Here is a 10,489-nt window from a genome sequence, read left to right as displayed (position 1 = left end):
GCGCTGGGCCTGATTCCCTGCCTCGGGTGTTCTGACCTGCTGCACAGGGTCACAGTGCCTCACAGGTTTGGCCTAGCTGTCCCCTGTGCCCAATTGAGTGAGTGGCCAAACCGGAGTTGTGCTGTGACCCCCATGCACCAGATTGAAATGCTATTCATTGGAATTTGGCCCAGCTGCCTCTCTGTCATGAGGAAGGGGTGGCTCACCCTAGATCCAGCGTCCCGTGGCCTCCCCTCTGCACTGGGACCGGGTTCCTTTTAGAACCTTCCAGCAACCCACTGTTTGGAAAACACTGGCTTGGCCAACTTTTTGTGCCCTCCTATCCCTACAGTCTTCCATAACACAGATCCTCCAACCACTGCAGGCCCCTTTCTTACACCCGTTTACCAGCCACTTAAAGGCGTTGGCAAAATCTACCAAAGAAGTGACAACATCACTGAACTTACGTTCACCTTTGAGCAGCCTGGGAAATGCTAACCACAAACGTGAAGCGTACATCTCCAAAGCCACAACCTCTCTCATCATCAGTCATGTCATTTTATTTGAGCTTATTACATTACAGAAAAGAAGTGGTGAAAGGCTCAAAGGTGCACTTTAATGCAGATTGAAATATAATCTCCCACCAGGTTCACAGCTTGTTAGTTAGGCCTTTCGTTCCTTGCTGTGTATTATTTAAATCCAGGGGAGCTCTCAGATAATGTGAATGAATCTAATGTGCAAGGGATGAATAAATCCATCCCAGCAGTTTTAACATGACAGATGGTCAGAAAATATTTGAAGAATTCAAAACTTCAATGAAAACATGAGGAAAAAAATTGTGGAATTTGTTGTCCAATTCTAATTAGCACGTCTAGTTTCACCTTTAAAATGGAACTGTCATATTTTTATACACTCATATAGCAGTTTTCATCTACCAAGTGCTTCGCGAACATTAGCTAATTATGAGGAAGCATAGTCTTATTGGTTAAAGCTCAGAATTAGGGCTATGTCTACACTACCACTTATGTCGGTATAACGTATGTCGCTCAGGGGTGTGAATAAGTCACCCTGAGAGACATAAGTTACACTGACCTAGGCTTCTCCTACTGACATAGCTGCCGTCACTCGTTGGGGGGTGGATTAATTGTTGACAGGAAAGCTCTCTCCCGTCGGTTTAGAATGGCTCCACTGGAGAATTTACATCAGTGCAGCTGCATCAGTTCAGGTGCGTCTGTAAGCGCTCTGGTACAGCCTAAGCTTCAGATTTGGGTTTCACCACCAGTCCTGGCGCAGAGTTCCTATGTGATTGCAGCGTCCCCCATTGTCAATTGGGGATCATACTTCCTTAAATCACTAGATGTTTGTGAGGAGTAAATCATCATTGTTTGTAATAACCTTGGGATCCAGTGGGTAGGCGTTATATAAATTCAAAGGATGAGAATATTAGTAAGGAATTTCATACTCATTCTATTAACAATTTAGGATCTAAAACAGCTTGCATGGTTTTCCAGAACACATTTCACGTGAAAAACAAAAAGATGAGAATCAATGTTTTACAAATCCCCATATTCCCAAATCCACTTCAATTGTTCATGCTTCAATCTGTTCTGCTCCAGAACCCTCGCAAGGGAAACAACTGAACAGAACCTGGGTGAGCTAGGGACCCACTTTAACAGGCTGTCACCCAAATGGGATAAAAAGGCGTCCTTTCAACCAGCCTTTCACCTTGTTACACAAAAAAACACAAGTGATCACTAGGAAAGGAAACTCAGAAAAGGAGCAGGAGCCTGTATGGAGCTTTGCAAACATATTATTGCCAGGGCGTTTTAGGGCTTTTCCATATCCCTGCTAAGCTCTGTCTGGGCTGTAGCCTTAGCTGGTATAAACTGGAGGTGATTGACACCACCTGAAGACCTGGCCCTCAATGGAAGCGCTAAAAGGCTTCATTAAGCTTTGATGGCAGCAGTGAGGTTTTACCCGTGTGGCCTATACCTGGGATTGTAGTGATCTCATAATCTAGTGACAGTGAAAGACACACACAGAGATGAGCACACACTGACAAAGGAGTGCTTGTATGAGAACTAACTTTATTTCCTAGGCCTAGTCAGACCAAACAGGTCAGGGGCCACTGTGGCCACTGTTACCATTATGAGCTAGATCGGGGTCGGCGACCTTTCAGAAGCGATGTGCCGAGTCTTCATTTATTCACTTTAATTTAAGGTTTCACGTGCCGGTAATACATTTTAATGTTTTTTAGAAGGTCTCTCTATAAATCTATATATTATATAACTAAACTATTGTTGTATTGTAAAATAAACAAGGTTTTCAAAATGTTTAAGAAGGTTCATTTAAAAATTAAATTAAAATGTTGATCTTATGCCGCCAGCCCGCTGCTAGCCTGGGGTTCCGTTCACCTAGGCTGGCAGCGGGCTAAGCGGGGCCTGGGGCCGGGAACCTGGCTGGCAAGGGGCCGGCAGCCAGAACCCCAGACCGGCAGTGGGCTGAGCGGCTCAGCCTGCTGCTACTCAGGGGTTCCGTCTGCCAGCTCCTGCCAGCCGGGATCGCGGCTGCCGGTCCCGCTCAACCCACTGCCGGTCTGAGGTCCTGGCCCAACTTACCTTCTCCCTAGTTCTGGCCATTCTCTTCATCTCTCTCTGCACTGAGCACAGGGCTGGGTGTGAAGGAGCAGACTGGGGTTAGGGTGCAGGGTCTGGCCAGGAGCTAGAATGAGGGAGGGGGCTCAGGGTTGGGGCAGGAGGTTTGGGTGTGGAGTGCTTACCTGGGCAGCTCCCATTTGGTGGGAGGGGTGCAGGTGGGAATGTGGGGGGGAGGTGCACGAGCTCCCATTTGGTGCTCAGGGTGGGGATGGGGATGTGGGGGGTGGAGGGGCTGGGTATGTGTGGGGGTGCCAGAGTCAGGGCTGGGGTTGTGGGGGGGGTGCAGGAGCCAAGCAGAGGGCTGGGTGTGTGTGAGGGGGTACAGGGCTCAGGGCAGGGGCCTTGGGGTGTGCGGGGCTGCAGGGCTCAGGGCAAAGGGCTGGGTGTGTGTGAGGGGGGGTCAGGGCAGAGGGCTGGGGGTGTGGGGTGCGGGCTGGGGTCGTGGGGTGCGGGCTGGGGTCGTGGGGTGCTCACAGCAGGGGCCTGGAGGGGATATGCCCCACTTCCCCAAGGCCCAGCCCCCGCTTCTTCTCTGCCTCCACTGGGAGCAGCGAGCAGGCTGACTCTGCTCCTCTCTGGCAGGGGCCATCAGCTGATCAGCCGGCAGGGGCAGGGACAGGGAGGGAGAGGAGGAGGAAGAGGAGGGGCAGGGACCCAGCACACTGCAGGAAGAGGCAGGGGAGCTGGCAGGACCAAGCTTCTGCGCCTTGCCCTCTGCCCCCGCGGGAGGGGGCGGGGAGCGGAGAAGAGCAGGCAGAGCAGGGCTGGATTGTTAATGGCACCCTGCTGCCTGCCGGCACCCTGTGCCATTAAAAATGGGCTCGTGTGCTGTCTTTGGCAGGCGTGCCATAGGTTGCCGACCGCTGAGCTAGATCCTCAGATGGCGTATATTAACATAGCTCCACTACAGTTAAAGGAGCTGCATCAATTTGCATGTTATGAGGATCTGGCCAGTTATATTTACATCTACACTAATTACCTAAGGTCACTATAGGGAGCTCTTCTTTCTATGGTTTGCATTCACTCAACAGCCAGGTGTCTCGTTAACAGGGTGGATCACGGAAGGCAAACGCCACTCCATAGAAGAACGAACGTGGGAACATTTAATTTAGCACAGATCTTTACTTTGTTTTGGGCAGGGAAAGGCCTTGCTAAGTGCCACTGCTTTTGCCAGCGCTTACCGAAGGTCATATCTACATATCTATAAAGTTACGTCGGCATACAGCCGCCAAAGTCTGCCTGTCGCTCAGTTACCTGGCTGCTTGTGTCAGCACTGCGACTACTCACCAGGCACGCTTGTGTCGATGCAAAGTGCAATGCACTATGGGAACGTATTCCAATGTGCCACGCTCTGCCATCTGGCGCAATGCCATATGGGCCATTTTTGCAATGTGTTGTGGGATAGTAATGACTCACCCAGAGATCTCTGGGAGCTAGGGGTCAAGTTCCCAGCAGGTAACTTTCTCCATCCCATCACGCCATCCAGAGCCCATAATTTTCAAACGCCTCCCCCTGCAAACTTGCATGACACTTCTCAGTCTCTGCCATCTCTGGCTGAAGCACAGAGTCCGCAGAGCTCGATGCTGTTCTCGTGAATGTTGCAAATACAGAACACACACTTCCCCTGCATTTGAAGACCTTCAGGAAGTACAATAACCAGGAACACGAGAATTTCTTTGAGGACAGTTTGCTGAGGGACACAGTGAAGAACAATTCAAGATTATTGGTGGCATTCACAGAGCAGCTACAGAGGATGGAGTGCTGCTTCTGGACCTGAGAAAAAAGTACTGACTGGCAGAATCATATCATAATGCAGGTTTGAGACAATGCACAGTGGCTGCAGAACTTTGGGATGCGCAAGGCCATATGACTGGATCTGTGCACGGAGTTCACCCGAGCCCTTCAGTGCGTGGACAGCAGAATGAGAGCTGCATCAACCATGGAGAAGCCAGTGGCGATCACACGCTGGAAGCTTGCAATACCAGATTGCTACTGGTCAATGAGAAATCATTTTAGAGTTGGAAAATACACAGTAGGGCCATTGTTGTGCAAGTGAGTAGAAACATTAATTATGTCCTGCTATGCAGGCCTGTGACACTTGGCAATGGGCAGGACATAGTGGGTGGATTTGCAGCAATGGGCGTTCCTGAACAGTGGTGGGGTGACAGACAGCATGCAGCTCTCTATTTTGGCACCAGCCTACACAGTACAACAGAAAAGGAACTTTTCTATGGTTTTGCATGTGTAGGTGAACCACTGGGGATCCTTCATCAACATCAGTGTTGGTTGGTCAGGGAAGATGCATGACACCCATATCTTTAAGAATACATGGCTGTTCAGAAATCTGAAAGTAGGGACATTCTTTCCTGGCCAGTGAATTACCACTGGTGATATTGAAATGCCAATAAAGATGCTAGAGGATCCAGCCTACCCCTTGCTCATGAAGCTATACACTGGCTACCTGGACAGCACCAAGGAAAGATTCAATTACCAGCTCAGCAGGTGCAGAATGAGAGTTGAATGTGCTTCTGGTAGATTGAAGGGATGTTGGCAGTGTCTACTCACTAGTTCGGAGCTCAGTCAGAAAAATATCCCAATGGTTATCGCTGCCTCTTGTGTCCTGCATAATATCTATGAGGCCAAGGGGGAAAAACTGCCACCAGGGTGGAGGGCAGATGCAAAGCAGCCGTTGACTGACTTTGAACAGCCAGACTCCTGGTTCATTACAAGACCCCACAATGGAAACATGAAGTTGAAGGAAGCTTTGAAACAGCACTTTAACTGTCAGCCATAGTAGTGGTCTGTGGGCCTAGAGCAGGGGTGGGCAAACTATGGCCCAGGGTCCGCATCCGGCCCACCAGCCATTTTAATCAGGCCCTCAAGTTCCCACTGGGGAGCAGGATCTGGGGCTTGCCCTGCTCTGGTGCTCCAGCTGGGAAGCAGGATCGGGGGCCACTCCGTGCTGCTCTCGGAAGCAGCAGCATGTCCCCCCTCCAGCTCCTACGCACAGGGGCAGCCAGAGAGCTCTGCTCCACATGCTGCCCCTGTCCCAAGCGCCGCCCCCACAGCTCCCACTGGCCAGAAACCGCAGCCAATGGGAGCTGCAGGGGTGGTGCCTGTGGACAGGGCAGCATGCAGCAGAGATGCCTGGCCGCGCCTCCGTGTAGGAGCCAGAGGGAAACATGCCGCTACTTCTGGGACCCGCTTGAGGTAAGTGCTGCCTGGAGCCTGCACCCCTGAACCTCTCACCATGCCCCAACCCCCTGACCCAGCCCTGATCCCGCTCCTGCCCTCCGAACCCCTCCTGCACCCCAAACCCCTCATCCCCAGCCCCACCCCAGAGCCTGCACCCCAGCCGGAGCCCTCACCCCCTCCCCCGTGTCCCAACCCCCTACCCCAGCCCTGATCCCTCTCTCCACCTCCAAACCCCTCAGTCCCAGCCCGGAGCACCCTCCTGCACCCCAAACCTCTCATCCCCAGCCCCACCTCAGAGCCACACCCCCGCTGGAGCCCTCATCCCCCCCCATACCCTACCCCTCCTGCCCCAGCACAGGGCCCCCTCCTGTACCCTGAACTCATTTCTGGCCCCATCCCAGAGCCCACACCCCCAGCCAGAGCCCTCATTCTCTCCCCCTCCCAACCCCAATTTTGTGAGCATTCATGGCCCACCATACAATTTCCATACCCAGGTGTGGCCCTCAGGCCAAAAAGTTTACCCACCCCCGGCCTAGAACTTTACATGCTGCTTGTAGTGCTTACATTACATTTGTGAATATGACTGGGTGTTTTGCAGTAGTTATGAATTCTATGATGCTCAGCATGCATTTACAAATACTGTCTGCTTTGCATTTTTTGCAAACTCTGCATTCTGCAATGTTTGTTGTGAACTTTGCCCTAGTCTACACTGGTGGGGAGGGCGGAGGGGGGGTCGACCTAAGATACACAACTTTGAATAGTGTAGCTGAAGTTGGCATATCTTAGGTCAACTTACCTGCTGCTCCCCCATCGACTCCGCTTCCGCTTCTCGCGAGCTGGAGTTCCGGAGTCAAAGGGGAGCGCATTCGGGGATCGATTTATCGTGTCTAGACGAGACGCGATAAATCAATCCCTGACAGACTGATCACTACCTGCTGATCCAGCAGGTAGTGAAGACCTGCTCTAATAGAGTTAATTTAATTCTCCAAAAAACCCTTGTTGAGTGGGGAAAAAAAGAAACAACGCTGTAGAAAATCAATGTGCAAAAGCCAAAAATCACATAGGCCCTATTACACAAGTTTTTAACTTAATGGGGTGAAAGTTTAAAATTATAAAAGGAAGTAAACATGTGTGTCCAGTTGAGGAAACAAGCATAGTCCAGTGTGGCTACACACACACCTGCCATGGTGTTCACAGGTCAGTGTATGTAAAGCTGTGGTTTTCCTTACTGTCCCTGGCATGGAGTGGAAGGGGTAAGGATGTGCCCTGTGAAGCCATGTGGTATATTAGGAGGTGCAGGGAGCAGTGACCATGGAATTCTCCAAGGACTGCAAAGGGTGGGCAGGTCTGGGATTTTTGGACTGGTAGGTCAATCAGGGCCTGCAGCACTTGAGTTTGCTACTTGAGCACTAAAGACCTATTACATTAGCTACATTTCCCGCTGCAACTCCCGAGGCCTCTTTCTTGTACTCTCTTTCCTTTTCCATGCTGTTGGTCACGGTGGCTCTCCAAGCCCTTTGTTCATGGTCTGATGAAGCACTGGCATGCAGGATCTCACAAATCATGTCCTCCCTCATTCTTTTCTTTCTCCTCCTCTTCAGGGTCAGGTGTTCTGCTGGCGAGGAGGGGGCACCTCTCAAGGCTACCCTGCCAAAAGCTGCTGATAAAAACAGACAGATGTGCCACTGGATTTACAGTCACAAGAGAAAGGGAAAGATAAGTTTCAAAACTCTTCCCATACACACTTTTAATAAGCCATGCTTATCGACACTTCAGCTTTGGAGTGCCTCTGCGTAGCACTGCTCTCCAGTCCCATCCTTGGTGAGTACAGCCTGTCCGGGAGGCGGGGGGGGGTGGAGGAGAGGAAGGATTTTATGTGGCCTTAAGCTATAAAAAAAGACAGTTACCTTTTCCGTAACTGGTGTCCTTCAAGATGTGTTGTTCATGTCCATTCCATATTAGGTGTGTGTGCTTGCCACATGCATCAGTGCCAGAAGTTTTTCCCTCAGCAGTATCCGTAGGGGACTGGCTCTGGCGCCCTCTGGAGTGGTGGTCACATGGCGCAGTATAAGGGGTGCCACCGGCTCTCCCCACCCTCAGTTCCTGCTTGCCGGACACTCCAACAGTGGGGAAGGAGGGCGAGTCATGGAATGGACGTGAGCAACACATCTCGAAGAACACCAGTTATGGAAAACTGTCTTTCCTCTAACCCTCTTGCCGCTGTGCTTTGCTGTCATGACTGAGGGCTTGGCTACACTTGCGAGTTACAGCGCAATAAAGGAGCCCCGGGCGCACTAGCTCACTACCTGTCCACACTGGCAAGGCACATAGAGCGCTCTGACTCTGCGGCTACAGCGTAGTGGAATAACGTTTGCTGTGCCCCCACTGGAGTGCCACGGCACCAGTGTGGATGAGGTGTTGCATTACTGCGCTCTGATCAGCCTCTGGAAACATCCCATAATCCCCTTAAGTCAAGTGGCCACTCTTGTCATTGTTTTTGAATTGATGCAGCAATGTGGATATGCCCTTTGAAAGCTCCGTTTCTGACAGCCGGCTGCTTATCTGCTCTGAGACAAAGCAAACCATTACTGTGGAATGTTGTGTGTGAGAGAGAGAGACGGGGGGGGGGGAAGAGAGGGAGGTCTGCTGCTGTCTGAACTTACAAGACAGCATGCCGACATGCTCTCAGCCCCCAAAACCTCACTCTCTCTCCGCCCACATATACACAACACACTCCCTGTCACACTCCACCTCACTTGAAAAGCACGTTGCAGTCACTTGCATGCTGGGATAGCTGCCCACAATGCACCGCTCCCAATGCCGCTACAAGTGCCACAAGTGTGGCCACACCAGTGTGCTTGAAGCTGTCAGTGTGGACAAACTGCAGCGCTTTCCCTACTGCGCTCTCCGAAGGCTGGTTTAACTCAAAGCACTCTACATCTGCAAGTGGAGCCATGCCCTGACACTCATCTCCTATGCCTGAGCACAGCCTGTCCTTGGCACCCAGCAGTGCAGTGGGTATTGACTGGCAGTTTTCCACAGGCTGTGGGGATTCTAGCCGAGATCCAACTCCCGAGAGTCACAAAGGCACAGAGAACACAGCTGCTGCTGGCATTCAAAGCTGCCTGGGCCCATATGATGCGAGTCTGTTTACTGCCAGCTAAACTCATCACACATGGCAGAAGAAATAAGGCTGCCATCATTAGACACTTACGGAAGCGGATTGTAGAGCATCTCTCAGGAGGATAAAAGGGACATCCCTACGTGCATAGACAAAGTGCTCTGCACGTCCCCTGCCTCCACCTAACCCAACAAGGAAATGAAAAGCAGATGCCAACTCTACCTCCTCCTCTTCTTATATGAGTAAAACAATGAAAAGTCGATACCTTTGTCTTGTTAACTTGGGGCCAGGCCCGGCACCATCTTTAAAATTAAACATTGTAAGGGAAAAAGGTATGCATACACTTACCTGAGTTCTCTTCCCCTTCAGTAGGCTCATCTGTGCTTGCTTGGTAGAACTTGCTAGACTTTGGTGGAGCTGCAAACAGGTCCTGGCTCACAGCATCCTGTTTCCCCCACCCCATCCTCCTCATCCTCCTTCTCGCCGTTCACAGCTGGGGTCTCGGGATCCCATGAGGTATCCACAGTGGTCTGTGGGTTGCTGGTGAGGTCTCCACCACGGATGGCATGCAGTTCCTTGTAGAAGCGGTAGGTCTGTGGCGCAGCACCAGATCCATCATAGGCCTCCCTGGCCTTGTGATATCCCTGTTAAAGTTCCTTCGCATTCACACAGCACTGCTGCTGACCCCTGTCATAACCCTTTCTCTGCACCCCCTATGCAGTCTGCTCGTAGATGTCCATGTTTCTACAGCTGGTCCATAGCTGTGCCCAGGAAATCCAATACTTTTTGTCTACTCCAGGCAGGACTGTATCTTGTACCTCTGTGCGCGTGGAGCTGGCATAGGGAGCTAGGCAAGGCAACTGCATGTAACAAAGGTGAGCTGCTGTGTGTGCTTGCCAAGCTGGGCAATCAGGAAGAGGCATTTCAAAAGCACGCAGGGGGAGTTAAATGGGGGTGTGTGGTTTCCGGTCTCTGTGACCCATAGGCAGCGGAGATTAAAAATATAACCAGGATGGTCACTGTCCATTGGGACAGCTGGTGGAGGTTGTTGGAATCAACACAGGTCATACAGTGGCTACGCTTACTCTGCATTGACCTCAGTAGGTCAACCATGGCTCTCCGCAGTTTGGGCAGGTGTTTTTACTGTGTCGCTGTAGTGGGGCACTTACATCAGCCAGAGACAAATTTGAATATAGACACATACTCAAAGAGGCTGATGCAAGATGACTTACATTGACCTGACTTTGTAGTGTAGACCAGGCCTAAGCACTCAGTGCCAGAGAACCAAATTCAGCACTACCCTGAAGTCACAAGAAGTTCTTACGTTGGTTTTGATGTATCAGGATTTGTCTGTTAATGAAGTCATAGGAACAAGCACACCAGCAGAGTTAAAACCAGTGATGTGAGAAGGTCCAAAGTGAAGAAACTTTTTCATCTCTGTTGTAATTTAGCTGCTTACAGGGGTCTATACCAGGTTGTTCAGAAATCAACAGCATGCAACCTAAACAAACACATGACACTCTGGCATTATCCTGTC

General features: G+C 51.0%; 1 long non-coding RNA gene across 1 annotated transcript in view; it reads right to left on the bottom strand.

The window, feature by feature from the left end:
• Positions 1 to 2,046: 2,046 nt before the first annotated feature.
• The window catches only part of LOC114020343, a 71,302-nt gene continuing 62,859 nt past the window's right edge, over positions 2,047 to 10,489 (bottom strand). Inside the window, exons 2-3 of the long non-coding RNA XR_005226502.2 lie at positions 9,301 to 10,489; positions 2,047 to 7,488 (exon numbers count right to left, since the gene is read on the bottom strand). The exon at positions 9,301 to 10,489 is cut by the window's right edge and continues 506 nt beyond it. This is a non-coding gene — a long non-coding RNA (uncharacterized LOC114020343). The remainder of the gene's footprint in view (positions 7,489 to 9,300) is intronic.

The sequence above is a fragment of the Chelonia mydas genome, chromosome 8, assembly GCF_015237465.2.
Source record: "Chelonia mydas isolate rCheMyd1 chromosome 8, rCheMyd1.pri.v2, whole genome shotgun sequence".
Taxonomy (NCBI): Eukaryota; Metazoa; Chordata; order Testudines; family Cheloniidae; genus Chelonia; species Chelonia mydas.
This window is presented reverse-complemented; position numbering and strand designations above follow the sequence as displayed.